Raw genomic sequence first — 14,816 nt, forward strand, 5'->3', positions numbered from 1 at the left:
GAGGAAGTAAGAACTGGCAACAAGACTCCCAGTTGACCATACACACGGCAATGAACTGATCACAAACTTTAATTGTCCTACTACTCCCACAAAATAAAACCTGTGACCCTAAGTTGGGCATTTGAGACCCTACATTTTTACCTTTTATTCTTTTCTTCCATGTCTTCCTATTTAAATCAAACTGGCATATTTCATTCCTGATCATCCATGGTCTATTTATGGTCACATCTCTGTGTTTTGTTGATTGCATTGATTACATTCATTTGTTGAGATCAGCCATATCCTTCTTCCATATTCCAACCTAAAGCCCAAGATATCCTTCGATGCATTCACTGTTTTGAGTCGGCACCATAGCATCCATTTGAACTGTTTATTTAGGGATTAGCCATTGTAATCTTGGATGGATTGTCCTCTATTTTTTTTTTTTTATCCCATGTAGAAACCATAACTTTGAAGCATACAGAATAACTTGACCACTTGGAATTGAAATTCTTGGCTTTACTATAGGGCAATACCCACAGGCATGCAAGCCAGTAATCATTTTCATTTCCTTGAGATAGGAACTTTGGTAACAAGATCCCCTTTCTCATTAGTCACGGACATTTAGGGCCCTGGGTAATTGAAATGAAGCAGTCAAAGTGCAATCCTGCTCATATAGTCTTTGGGGATTTAATTGATTGCATGATAGTTGGCTGAATGCAACACTGTCTCTAAAAATGAAATAGATGGACAAGATTAATGCAAGAAAGAGACAAGCCTTTCTTACTGTAATATTTTATAACTGTAGCTACCTCCCATCACTCAGTACAAAAAGGGTTTTGGAAGATGTTAGCCCATCTCTGCTACCTTGGTCCTAAACTCGGAAATCTTTACTTGGGTGGGGCCTTTCCATAGTATACTGTGAGCTTTCAGTGTCTAGTGACACTCATCTGCACATTTGAGCTTTGGGAAATTGCCTCTGTGTCTAGCATCAATTAGGCAGTGTTCAGATACTTAAAACTACACAGATTGGACATAGCCACCATTGGCAAGAGGCAGTCTAAGACAAAGGGAATTCAAGTTATCCTGGGGTGGCTGTCTTTGATAAGTGATAAGGAAGAAAATGCTATTCAATGCTATAGTACTGCTTAACTCTGAAGCAGTTTGTATTAGTCAGGATTCTCCAGAGGAAAAGAGTTAATAGTGTCAATCAATAGATAGGTACGAAGAGATTTTTATCTTAAGAGTTTGAGGGCTGGCAAGTTCAAAATCTGTAGGTTACCAAGCTGGAGACCCAGGGAACAGTTGATACAATAGTCTTTAGTCCAAAGGAAGTCTGGAGGCAGAATTCCTTCCCCTTCTAGAATCTCAGTCTTTTCCCTTAAGATCTCTAACTGATTGGATGAGGCTCATCATCAACCTTATGGAGGGTAAATGGCTTTACTCAGACTCCTCTGATTTACAGGTTAAGCCCATCTAAAACACACCTTCCCAGCGACATCTAGGTTTGTGGTTGACTAAGCACCTGGGTCGCCTAGCCTAGCCACGCTGACATGTGACATTGACCATCATACAGGTTTGATCCTAGATTTCTGACATTAAGGCAGGAAGTTCAGATTTAGGCACCCAGCATGGCTGAAGCCACTTCCAAGGAAAGAGGGTATATGTTGAGCTAGGATCACCATGCACGAGTGTGTAACAGAACTTTGCACCTCATCTCCAAATGCTTCTTACAAAAATCCTTCCTAGCCCCAAAAGATTCAGATGGCTATTTGCCTTATCATTCTTTACTTGCAAACTGGATTTGAAGAATCCTGGGTCTCTTAGCTACTTCTTTTCTCTTTCTGCCATCATTCATTCTGTTTTTCTTCTTAAGTCATTCCTGCTAATCATGTGTTTCTAATTTAATTCTAAATTTCCTACATGGGGTCTATATTGTTGACCTTTTTATACAGCTCGTGCAATGAACAGGGAGCTTGTTAATGAGAATCGCTATATCCATTAAAAAAATGTGTTTTGGCTTGCACAATTAGTGTTTGAAAACTGATCATTTATTTGTTTAACGGGGTTTGAGGAGGGGAAACTTGTACTGGGCAAGATTTGAGAACAGGGAATTTCTAAGGTTAATTCAAGTTGGGTGGTAAAATTGATAATTAGAGATAAAAATTATCTAGATAAAATTACTTACAGCAATTTAGATAAAACCTTAGATAAAATTAAGGTTTGTTTGCTAAGTTATAATTTAAAGAAGGGAATATTTTAATTCAAATGAATTAAATTTATTTTAATACCAATGAATGACAAGCTAAAGCAATATGTATGTTGTAGTAACATACATATTAAAAGGACTGGCACTCTGGAAAGTAATATCATCACTACCCAATGATAATATGGACAGAAGTGCGTCATATATTTTAAAATTCTCTCTTTTTCAAGCTTTTCGTATATAGTAAAACCTTGGATTGCGAGTAACTTGTTCTGCGAGTGTCCCACAAGATGAGCGAACATTTCTAATACAGTTTAACTTGATAGACGAGCCACGTCTTGCAGTATGAGTAGTTTGTGATGCCGAACGTCACATGATCACAACTGAGCCAGTGGTTCTTGAACTTCACTTTGATATACAAGTGCTTTGGATTGCAGGCATGCTTCTAGAACGCATTATGCTCACAACTGAAGGTTTTACTATATTTGTACCTTCTCTTTTCTCTAGTCTTTAGTACTTAATCACTTCGCATTAGTCCAGTATGAAAAAAAATCCAAGTGTACATGATATTTCAGATTGAAATATTTTCCTTAAACCAACTTAACTATGACTCTGGACCTCTTCCTTCTCCTTGCCTAAGGAAAATTATATCTCGGTGATTATGGAGATGCCCCCTCTGTCTTTCCTGCTCTCTTCTTCCTTCTCCTGCCCCCATCACTCAATTCACTGGGGTTGCACGAAGATCCTAAGGTCACAGCATCCAGTTGACCTGGGGAAGCGAAGCGGACAGTTCTTTCCCACCATCAGTCAATACTGGTTAACCCCCAATATACCTCAGCCTTTTTGGTCCCCTCAGAGCTTGTCCTCTGCTACTTCTGTGCCACTTTGGGGGCACTGGCATCCTTGCCAAGGCTGGGAGATGCTGCCTTGCGTCTAATATTCCTAAAACATTCACACTCAGTCCCCCCGAGGTCCTGCCGTGTGACTAGCTGTGGCCAATTCCATCCACTTACTGGACTAAGAAAACTAGACTTTTGTTCAGTTTGGGTGAGTTTCCCTTCTCTGGGCTTAATCACACAGCCTTCTGTCTCTGTTCCCACCGGATGAAGGATTTCTAGCATAATCTCATCAAGGATTCCAGAAAAGGAAGAGCCAGGCAGGAAATACCTGCTGGTAAGAGGGACCCAAATGGCTCAAGCTGCCTTGCTGGGATGAACAAAGAGAAAATATGGGGCGAACTAATTTGAAGTTAGTGCATCTTGTGGCCCATGATACTTGTTCTGGTGCATTCTGGTTATTACGCTTTCTTCTTTTGCCCTGCTCCCTGGAAAACCCCTTCTGGCCTGTGTGTTTGACTCCTAACCCCGTATTTTAGTTCGTTAGAGCTGCTCTCACAATATACCACAGGCCAAGTGGCTTATAAACAACAGAAACTGATTGCTGACAGTTCTGGAGGCTGGGAGTCTGAGATGCCAGCATGGACGGGGCTGGTGAGAGCCCTCTTCCCAGTCACAGACTTCGTGCTGTGTCCTCACAGGGTGGAAGGGGCAGGGAAGCTCTCTGGGGTCTCTTTTATCAGGATGCCAATCCCATTCATAGGGGCTCCGCCTCATGACCTAACCACCTCCCAAAGGCCCCACCTCTTTAACACCATCACCTTGGGATTCCAACATGTGAATTTTATATATCTCCTTTCAGGCATTTTACATATCAATATAAAATATGCATTTGCAGATGTACATCATGTTTTATACAAATGAGATTATAGTACACGTACTCATATAATTTTTTCCCATAAATGCTTTTCAAATCAGCATTTATGGTGCATGAAAAATATGACTAACGCATATCTTTCTCTATGTGTATGAAATGTCTGAAATGATATACACAGGAACTACAATTTGTGATTATCTCTGGGGACTGAAAATGAGAGTCTGAGAGATGGAAGGGAAGATTACTTTTCACCATACACCTCTATATACCGCTTGAATTTTTAGCATAAATCTGTATTGTCTCTATAACAGAGGTGCTATATTTATAAGAAGGCAGGCAGATCAAGGCATGGGGGCTTTCTCATCTTTGTCACTCGCTGTATCTTTTCAAATAAGCATTTATAGATCCACTTTGTTTCCTAGATAACATCTTTTTGTAAGCATAAAAGCATTTGTTAATATGAATAGCTATCCCATAGCTAGTGTTTTCCAAATACAGGATGGCTTTCAAATATAGATTTCTGTTTGCTATCAATGAAAGTATCTGTGCCTCTTGGCAGGAGCACTCAGGCCCACGTCAGAAGAGTTAGCATGTAGGGGTGCTTTGGTGGCTCGGTCGGTTAAGCATCCGATTCTTGATTTTGGCTCAGGTCATGATCTCACAGTTTGGTTGGTGAGATCGAGCCCCATGGGATTCTCTTTCTCTCTGCTCCTCTCCCACTCACATTCTCGTCTCTCTCTCGTTCTGTGTCTCTTCCAAAATAAATAAATTAACACTAAAAAAAAGAAAAAAGAAAGAAGGGTTGGCAAGTAGAAGCTTATGCTACTGGGAACAAAGAGTAAAGGACACACTTTGCCATTGAAACATCTTTGTGGAAAAAGCCTATGCTCATTGCAAGATATATTCAACTAAAGAAAAAATGGACAAGATCTACTTACACAGTTTTATTTAAGGGTAAGAGGGGTGCCTGGGTGGCTCAGTCAGTTAAGTGTCTGACTTTGGCTCAGGTCATGATCTCCTGGTTCATGATCTCACGGTTTGTGAATCTCACGGTTTGTGAGTTTGAGCCCTGCATTGGGCTCTGCACTCTCAGCAAGGAGCCTGCTTCGAATCCTCTGTCCCCCCTGCTCCCCTCACTCACTCTCTCAAAAATAAACAAACATTAAAAAAAAAAGGATAAGAGAGAGGGATGAGGCCAAATAGAAAGTTGAATAGTAGGTAATATTTTGGAAATAGATTCATATTAAAAATTGTTTAGCAAGAAATAAAGGTCAATAGCTACTCTGGACTTGAGTCCATGCTGATTTTGAGCAAGAATAATCCAGTGATGTAATAGTGACAGAACGTTGAGAGAATATGGCTGTATTATTATCAGGTTCATAATAACAATGAAGGAGAAATCTGGCTTATAGATATAGGAGTTGTTGGTTTATTAAAATTTACATGTTCATGCATTTGAAATGCTATGTTTTGCAAACTCATGCTTTTATTCATTGAAGCTTCTGGTGTTCAGATAACCTGGCCTTTGGTGTGGGCACCTAGGTGTCATGGGCTGTGTTTATGGGTTTATTCTTTGGGGTGCCTGGGTGGCTCGGTTGAACATCTGACTCTTGATTTCGGCCTGGGTCATGATCTCATAGTTTGGGATTTTGAGCCCCGTGTCAGGCTCTGCACTGATAGCACTGAGCCTGCTTGGGTTACTCTCTCCCTTTCTCTCTGCCCCTCCCCCACTAGCTCGTGTGTGTGTGTGTGTGTGTGTGTGTGTGTGTGTGTGTGTGTGTACGCGCGCGTGCGCGTGCACGCTCTCTCTCTCTCTCTCAATAAATAAATAAATAAAGTTAAAACAATTAAAAATTATTCTTTAAAAAATTTTTTTTAAACATTTATTTATTATTGAGAGACAGAGAGAGACAGAGCATGAGCAGGGGAGGGGCAGAGAGAGAGGGAGACACAGAATCCGAAGCAGGCTCCAGGCTCCGAGCTGTGAGTACAGAGCCCGACGTGGGGCTCGAACTCACGAACTGCCAGATCATGGCCTGAGCCAAAGTCAGATGCTTAACTGACTGAGCCACCCAGGTGCCCCTAAAATTATTCTTTAACTTTTAATTAAAAAAATTGGCTTGTTTTAACCATTTTTATTATGGCAAAATGTATATGACAAAATTTACCATTTTAATCATTCCTAAGTATAAATTCAGCGGGGTTAAGTGCATTCACAATATCGGGTAACCCTCACTACTGTCCGTGTCCAGGATATTTTTGTCATCCCAGATAGAAACTCTGTACCCTTTAAACAGTAACTCCCCATTCCCTCCTCCCCCACACTCTGGTAACTTGTGTTCTGTTTTTTTGCCTCTGTGAATTTTCCTATTCTAGGTACCTCATGTAAGAGGCACAAATACAATATCTGTCCTTTTGTGTCTGGTATATTTCTCTTCGCATAATGTTTTCATGATTTATCCATGCTGTAGCGGGTGTCAGAACTTCCTTCTTTTTTTGGAGCAATGTTTCATTGAATATATATACCACATTTGTGAAATCTCATCATTTGTTGACACTTGGGTTGTTTCTACCATCGGTAGACAAGTATGTGGGAATCCCTGATTTCAGCTCTTTTGGGTCTACCTGTACCTAGGAGTGAAAAGTGCTGGATTATACTGTAACTCTGTGTTCACTTTTTGAGAAACTTCCTGTTTACAGCAGTGGTTGACTTTTTACATCCCAACCAGCAATGCATGAGGGCTAGCAATTTTTCCACACCCTCACCAACACTTGTTATTGTCTCCCACCATTTTTTTGGGGGGGGGGTGATAACCATCCTACTGGGCATGAAGTGGTATCTCGGTATCTCACCTTTGATTTGCATGTTCCAAATAACTTAAGATGTTGAGCATCTTTTTTTTTTTTTTTGAGTGTATTTATTTTTGCGAGAGAGAAAGAGAGAGAGAGAATCCCAAGCAGGCTCTTCACTGTCAGCAGACGTGGAGCCTGATGTGGGGTCGCCCTCACTCACCACGAGCTCATGTCCAAAAGTTGGTCACTTAACCGACGGAGCCACCCAGGCGCCCCAGATGTTGAGCATCTTTTCATGTGCTTATCTTCTTCAGAGAAAAGTCTGTTCAAATCCTATGCTTGTTCTGTTTGTTTTGTTTGTTTTTTGCTGTTGTGTGGTTCAGAGTTTACCTTTTTCGTGTTAGCTGCTTCTTGTTGGCCATGCATCCTGTCAGGGAAACATGCATCTGGTTATCTAGATTATTATTTATTTTAAAAAAAAATTTTTTTTTTCAACGTTTTTTATTTATTTTTGGGACAGAGAGAGACAGAGCATGAACGGGGGAGGGGCAGAGAGAGGGAGACACAGAATCGGAAACAGGCTCCAGGCTCCGAGCCATCAGCCCAGAGCCTGACGCGGGGCTCGAACTCATGGGCCGCGAGATCGTGACCTGGCTGAAGTCAGACGCTTAACCGACTGCGCCACCCAGGCGCCCCTGGTCATCTAGATTATTAAAGAGCTTGGGAACCTTGAGAAACCTTCAATAGGTTACGGTTCATCTATATCCCTCTAGGCCTCACCGTGTATTGTATTACAGTTTCCTTCCAAGGGTCTAGCAGCTTTCTCTGGTGCATTCTGGAAGTAGCTTGGGATATAATCTCCTGTCCCAGCAACGCTCATCCAGAGACTGGTGGGAGTTAGTGATACAACGAACTAACTGGGGTGACGTGGCTCTGAGGCACAAATGCAACACTGGACCCCAGAGTTCCCCAACAGGGACCAGGCTGTTCACACTCAGTGGTAACTAATTTAATAACCCTTTCTTTCTTTTCTTTCTCTGGCTCACGTCTCCATTTTCCTGCTGTTTCCTACCATCTCCCAAAGAAACAGCTTGCACTTGAGTCTTCATCTCATGATCTGCTTCTGGGGAATTCTAGCTAAGACAGAAGGATAGGCTGTGTCCAGGGCGCCAATAAGTTGGAGCTGTGGGGATGGGTGGAGTCGGGGAGTTTTAGAGCCTTTCTACGATTGCTCTTCTTCCTCAGGCTCATCTCCCCGTGGGCTCCTAAGATAACTCTTTTTCTTGGTGAGGGTAGACTGGAGGTGCGTTAGTGGTGACTTACTCCAGACTACCAGTAGGCAAGTATGTGGCACTTGCAACTCTCCATGATACATTGAAGTCCTTTTGCTTCTTGTTTTTTTTTTTTAATGGAAAAACTGATTTTAGTATCTTAATGTTGGTTTCTGTATACTTTCTCAACACAATGTCCCGTGGTTAGATCAGAGAGTGGCTTAATATCAAAGGGTGAACATCATCTTAAAATAAGATGCTCTTCCAAGATTTTGAGCAATAGAGAATTATGACCTCACAGCTAAGACTTTCACAGGCAATGTGTCCTTTACTCCTTGTTACTATTGTGATTTCCATCTTCCGGATGGGGAAACCAAGACTGGGAGTAATTTCCAAAGCAAGAAATCTTAGCTATTATTTGTACGATATTAAAACTTTTGATTCTGTAGTTTAGATGTCACTTCAGTCAGCGAACGGGACACAGACAAAAGGCTCACTTCTCAGACCTACATGTATGTGCAACAAAAGTGGAAGGAATAAACTGATGTGCTCGTTAAAAGACTCAGGTTTCAACTATCTCGACATTTTTTAATTTAGGCAAAAAAAAAAATTACAGCACAAGTATAGGATGTGGGCGCCCTGGCTAGACAGTAGTTGACCACAGATTTTACACGAGCCAACAGTGTGATGTGGTTCACTCTAATGCAATGTCCAGCATCATTCAAAGAAGGGATCTGACCATAAGATGGGTGTACTCCTCCTCGGTCAGATCAAATGTGTTCATTGGAAGGACCAAAATTTAATGAGAAATCTTGCTGAAGTCGGAAGCTACCAGAGGACTTTCAGAATGGCAAAATGTTCTGGAAGTGAGGAACACTTGAGGGCACTAGTGTTTATTTATCTGGGGCTGGGAGGTAGAGTGTAATAATGAGCTTTGGAATGACACAGACCTGAATCGATGCTCAGTTCTTCTACTTTGTAACTCTGTGACCTTGAGTGAGGTGCTCTCTGTGCTCCGGTTTCCTTTTCTTTAAAGTTGGGACATGAATACATGTCCTGATACATCCTGTAATGTCCAAATAAGAAATTACACGCAAGTACTTGGCATAGACCAGACGTGTAGGGGATAGCGGTGTTTGTTCTTTCAAGTGTTTGGAAGGTTATCATGCAAGTAATTAGCTCTCCTTGAACCCCAACCTCAAGACAGAATAAAGACCAATAGGTAGTAGTTACAGAGGAGAACATTCTGTTTCGATATTAGGAGTAGCCGACTGATAATTCAGTTGTCTTACAAAATGCAGTTGCCTCAAAAATCTGACTTCTTCTGAGGACTCCGGAATTTTGACCTGAACGTGTGGTCCAGGCACACTTCTTGGGTTACCTATGCTGCCTGCAAACCTGGTCAGCTCTCAGTTGTTGTTGTTGTTTTTCCCCCTCACATATCAGTAAATGGTGCTACCACCTGCTCAGTTGTTCACATCAAATATCTTGGGGTTGTACGTGATTCTTCTTCTTTCTCTTACTCCCCCCAGCCCTGAGCCACACAATCCAGCTAGCTGTATTTACCCCAACCCCGCAATATACTCCAAATCGATACGCTTTTTACTACCTCCAGGATTACCAGCACAATCTGAGCTAGCAAAATCTTTCTGATTGACCACAATAGTCTTGCAATTGGTTGCCCTGCGTCTGCTTTTGCTGCTGTGGACTCCATTCTCTGTACATGAGAACAGTTTTTTTTTTTTTAATTTTTTAAGGCTTTTTAAAAAAAAAATTTAATGTTTATTTATTTTTGAGAGAGAGGGAGAGACAGAACGTGAGCAGGGGAGGGACAGAGAGAGAGGGAGACACGGAATCTGAAGCAGGCTCCAGGCTCTGAGCTGTCAGCACAGAGCCCGACGCGGGACTCGAACTCACGAACCGTGAGATCATGACCTGAGCCAAAGTCAGACGCTCAGCTGACTGAGCCACCTGGGCACCCCAGGCTTTTTTTTTTTTTTTCTTGTGCTGACAGCTCAGAGCCTGGAGTCTGCTTCAGATTCCGTGTCTCTCTCTCTCTCTCTGCCCTCCCCTGCTCATACTCTGTCTCTCTCTCTCAAAAATAAACAAAAACATCAGAAAAACTTAAAATAAAATTTATTTATTTATTTATTTATTTATTTATTTATTTATGCGAGAGATAGAGTGTGAGCAAGGAGGGACATGGGGGGGGGGGGGTGGGGAAGAGAATCCCAAGCAGGTCGTGCACTCACAGTGACACAGGGCTCAAATTCATGAACCCACGAGATCACAACCTGAGCCGAATTAAGAGTTGGCTCCTTAATGGACTGAACCACCCAGGTGCCCCTATACATGGGCAATGTTTTAAAGTCCCCTGTTTAAAATTGCTTAATTTAAAAATTTAAACACCAGCTTCACATTGCGCTTAGAATAGAACCCACAATCCTTGTCATGGCCTGCAAAGTCCAACATTGAATGGACTCTGCCCACCATTCCAATTATGTCTTCCAGCACCCTTGATCTGGCTCCCCTAATTTCCTGGTACATTATTTATTTCCCTTCTTCTTTTGCTAGGTCATGCCGATTACCCCCTTAGACCCTCATTTGATCTGGTCCTTCTGCTTAGAACACCCTTCCCTCTGAACCCCAATGTTATCTCCTAGGTGAGGTCATCCTTGATCATCCAATCTTTAGGAGCCAAGAAGTCATTCTTACATTATTCTAACTAAATGCCTCGAATTGCTGTTATTACTATCTTGGGATTTTCCTGTTCATTACTTTATTCCAAACTCTTGTTTGAAAACTATGTATTTAATGCCTGGATACATGAACAGTGGAACTGAGTGCTCCAGGAAACAGTGGTTCCCTTATCAATGGAAACACACACGCACACTTTTTTTGGTGAACATAAATATGTGAACAGGTATTAGGGAAAAGATTCCTGCCCTGAGTCAGAGGTCCGACTCAATGACCACTGGGATTTCTTGGGACCTGCGGATTCTGTGATCTCATTGACAGTTTCTGCCTTCAAGAAATCAGTGATTTGCTTTGAGATTTTTTGAAGGAAGAGTTAAAAAGAGTGGAAGGTTGGAAGAAGAGAGGTGCTTCTGACGCGAGTGTAAATTCAAGAACAGATCCTCGAACACACAGGAAGTCAGTTAACTATTTGATCTTTATGAGTTAATTTAGGAAGTAGATGTTCACTAAACATCACATAGACTGGCAAGCACTGACAGTTACGGGTATTCATCCACACGTAAGCTTCCTCCATGTGCCATTTTTTTTCACTGAGTCTGTCTCAGATGTTGGAATTTGTGCTTTTCTATAAAAATCAAAAAGCAGAGATTCATTCTCTTCCATGGACTTCATCTGTTCCTTGTTTCAATTGTATAAATATTATTTGCATGTCATGGGGTTTCTGACCCCTACTGGTGGAGACCAAATCGATTACCCATGAGCCGCTCAATTTGCAATCATTTAAAATTCCAGACTCTCTCTGGCACGGGAAAAGAACAATGGAAACTTGTCATAATGCTCTCCCTTGGTTTCTTTCTTCCTTTTTATTTTCCCTTTTCATCTCTACCAGTTTGCTCCTTTCCTTTCTGCATGTCGCATGGATCTCTTAGAGACACCCAAGCTTTCTTCTGCCAGCCATCTTAGTTCTGGTCACCAAATGAAAATGTCTGACCCTCCTAAGTACCCTTCCCACTCTCTAGGTCAGAAAACCTGGATCTGCTGAATGCAGGTGTTCGAATCTCATGGGAGGGGAGACAGGGACCAAGGGAAGTTATTGTCATAGGAGCTGTATGTGGTTTATCTACCAAGTGGCAACATCTCTCACTCTCACTAACCCAGCACAGCGAGGGCAACCTGATCTGTCTTTAATCTACTCTGACCACAGAGCAAATGTTTTAAATAAAATCTCTGCATGAGTGAGTCACTACTCTTCTGGCTTTTATATGACATACCGAGGAGTGATGGTTTACTTTGCCTGAGTAACAAAATTAATATAAGAGAAACATTTTTGTTATGTGGTATCTTAAAAAAAAATAGAAAAAAGAAGAAAGAAGAGACATATGGGCCCGAGCAGTGAAATTTGGATGAAAAAGTTCCACTTTACACAAGGAAAATAATGAAAAAAAATGGAGTAAACTTTCTTGGCAGCGAAGGATAAAAAGAAAAATCAACAGGAAGAAGTAGAAAAAAAAAACACTTTCACTAAACATCTGCAGTGGTTCTAATAATGTCACTTATGTAAGGTCGTCATCTCTAAGAAGCTTCATTTATATGATCATTTTTAAAAGAGACATTTTACATTAAAAAACTTTTCAGTTTATGGGGTGCTTGTGTATTGGTAGAGCCTGCATTTCGGTAGAAGAAGGTGTTGATGTTATGTGTCCTCTCCTTAGGGGCTGTTTAGGGGATAAATGCGGACAGTGATTGTTTCTCCCCTGGCTTGGGTGTATAGGTATCTGTGGCACACGAAAGTTTCTGTGCTATTTGGTCTGACCCAAAATGTCTGATGTCTGTAATAGCAGCTTGGTATTCATGGGTTCTGAAGCCCAAACCAAGTGTTCTATAGCCAAGGAAAGAGGTATAGCCTGAATATGCACAAAGGCGTATCTTCTGGGTGGCTCAGTGGTCACTTATGGGTGAACACTTTGTGGTGTGTGGAATAGTTTGTGTAGCGATTTAATTTTTCCATGAACTGATTCTGATTTAAAAAAAAATGTTTATTCATTGATTGATTGATTGATTTAGAATGAGCAGGGGAGAGGGGCAGAGAGAGTAGGAGAGAGAGAATCCCAAGCAGGCTCCATGCTATCAGCACAGAGTCCGATGCTAGGCTCGATCCCACAAACCACTAGATCATGACCTGAGCCAAAATCAAGAGTTGGACATTTAACCAGCTGAACCACCCAGGCGCCCCTAATTCTGATTTTTAAAATGAAAGCGAATTTCTTGTGGCCTAAGTTTTGCTTTCATCCAAGAGAGATACAACCAATACAAAGATAATCTTGCCCAGGTTGGCAAATCTTATAAGGAAAGACAATCCCAGGATGAAATGGCAGACATGGGGAAAGTTGAAGAGAACTCTGAAGCTTGATATTCAAGAGAGGGCAGGCTTAGAATGTGCCCCATCTCTGTAGCTGTGGGTTGGGTCTAGTTCTGCCAGTTGTCATCCTGGGCAAACTCCTTTTCCTCTTGGAGACTCATTTCCCACAACGGACAGACCAATCATACCTCCCTCCTTCTGTCCAGTAGAAAAAATTGAGATCATGTATGTAAGATACTGGCATATTTCTGGGATATAACCAACACCCATTTAATGATTCAATAAATGTTATTTTTATTAGGAACATTTATTATTATTTGTATGTGCTGAGAGCATCTTTCAAGGACCCTTTCTCTTTCTTCTGCCTGGTACGATATTTATGAGCAACTTTTGCTTCCTCCCCTCAGAGAGTGGGCATTGATATTCTTTAGGTAACAGCTTCATTATGCTCAGTTCCTGAAGTACATGTGATTTTCAAATTTTGAAGAAGTTTTTCCAGTTTCTAGCTTGGCTGGTTTAGCAGGAAATTGAATCTCAAGTAAAAGTGGGGTTCCTTGGAGGTTGAATGATCTGTACTGGCTTTAGGCAGTACAGATTATTGAGGGGCTAACCTGGACATGGGCCCTTGTGGGAGTGGAGGATAGGCAGGGGGATATGGCAGCTTCTTGTTAGATTGGGCATCCACATCTTTGCCAAGAGCTGGGTCTCTAGTGTTTTGGGTCCGGCCATTCATTTTGTCTGCTGAGGCCTGGCAATTTTCCAGGAAGCTAAGAGGAAACAGGTTTAGAGTCCCTAATATTCATAGGATGCTGAGGTCTCTGTATTCTTTTTTCTTCTTTCTTAGATAGCTGACATAGATCTGCTCAGATCATAATCCTGTGTTTAAATCCCCTTGATAAGTTTTTGGGAGCATTAGTTATCTTTTGTTGATCTTAGAGTGTCAGATGCCAGTCTTTTTTTTTTTCTTCTGTTATCTGTTAAATGTTGCATTGAACTTACTGTTAATATTTTTGTACAATATGATTTCATATACTTTGTGAAATGGGCATTGAGAAGGTCTCTGGCTTCTACCTGAATTTGGGGAACCATGCTTTTACCTGTTTCTACTCCTATACCCCATCTTCTCCAAAGACCCTTTCGCTTCTCTCCCCCTGTGAGGATTGCCTACTATAATATACCCAGACTCAGAATTTTGAAAACGTAAGCCAGGAAGTGATGTCATCTTCAGACATCTTCGCATTTTTCCCCTGCGACACAAATTCTATCCAGACGAGGGAACACTAAAGTTGGACTATTTTCTTGTAGAGAGAAATACAGAATAAACAAAACACATGTTTGTATCACAATCAATCAGCCTTCCATATGCCAATTTTATACTGATTAAAAGGGATGTTTTGGAAGTGTTGTTTTCAGTTTGCTCTTTAACTGTTCAAAATGGGTTGACACATTTCTTACTTTGGATGAGGAGTAGGTGGTTAGAGAAGAAGACTCAGCCTTGAATGTTTTTTTTTTTTTGAAGTAACTTTTTATTTTAGAATAGGGTTTGGGGGGAACCTGGGTGGTTCAGTCAGTGAAGCATCCAACTCTTGATTTCAGTTCAGGTCACGATGTCATGGTTCGTGAGTTCAAGCCCCGCGTCGGGCTCTGTGCTGACTGTGTGGAGCCTCCTTGGGATTCTCTCTCCCTCTCTCTCTGCCCCTCCCTTGCTCACACACTTACACATGCATGCTCTCTCTCTCAAAATAAATAAATTTTTAAAAATTAAAGAAAAAAATTATGAAGATAGTCCAGAGGGTTC

This window comes from Prionailurus viverrinus, chromosome E1 (assembly GCF_022837055.1).
Source record: "Prionailurus viverrinus isolate Anna chromosome E1, UM_Priviv_1.0, whole genome shotgun sequence".
Taxonomy (NCBI): Eukaryota; Metazoa; Chordata; class Mammalia; order Carnivora; family Felidae; genus Prionailurus; species Prionailurus viverrinus.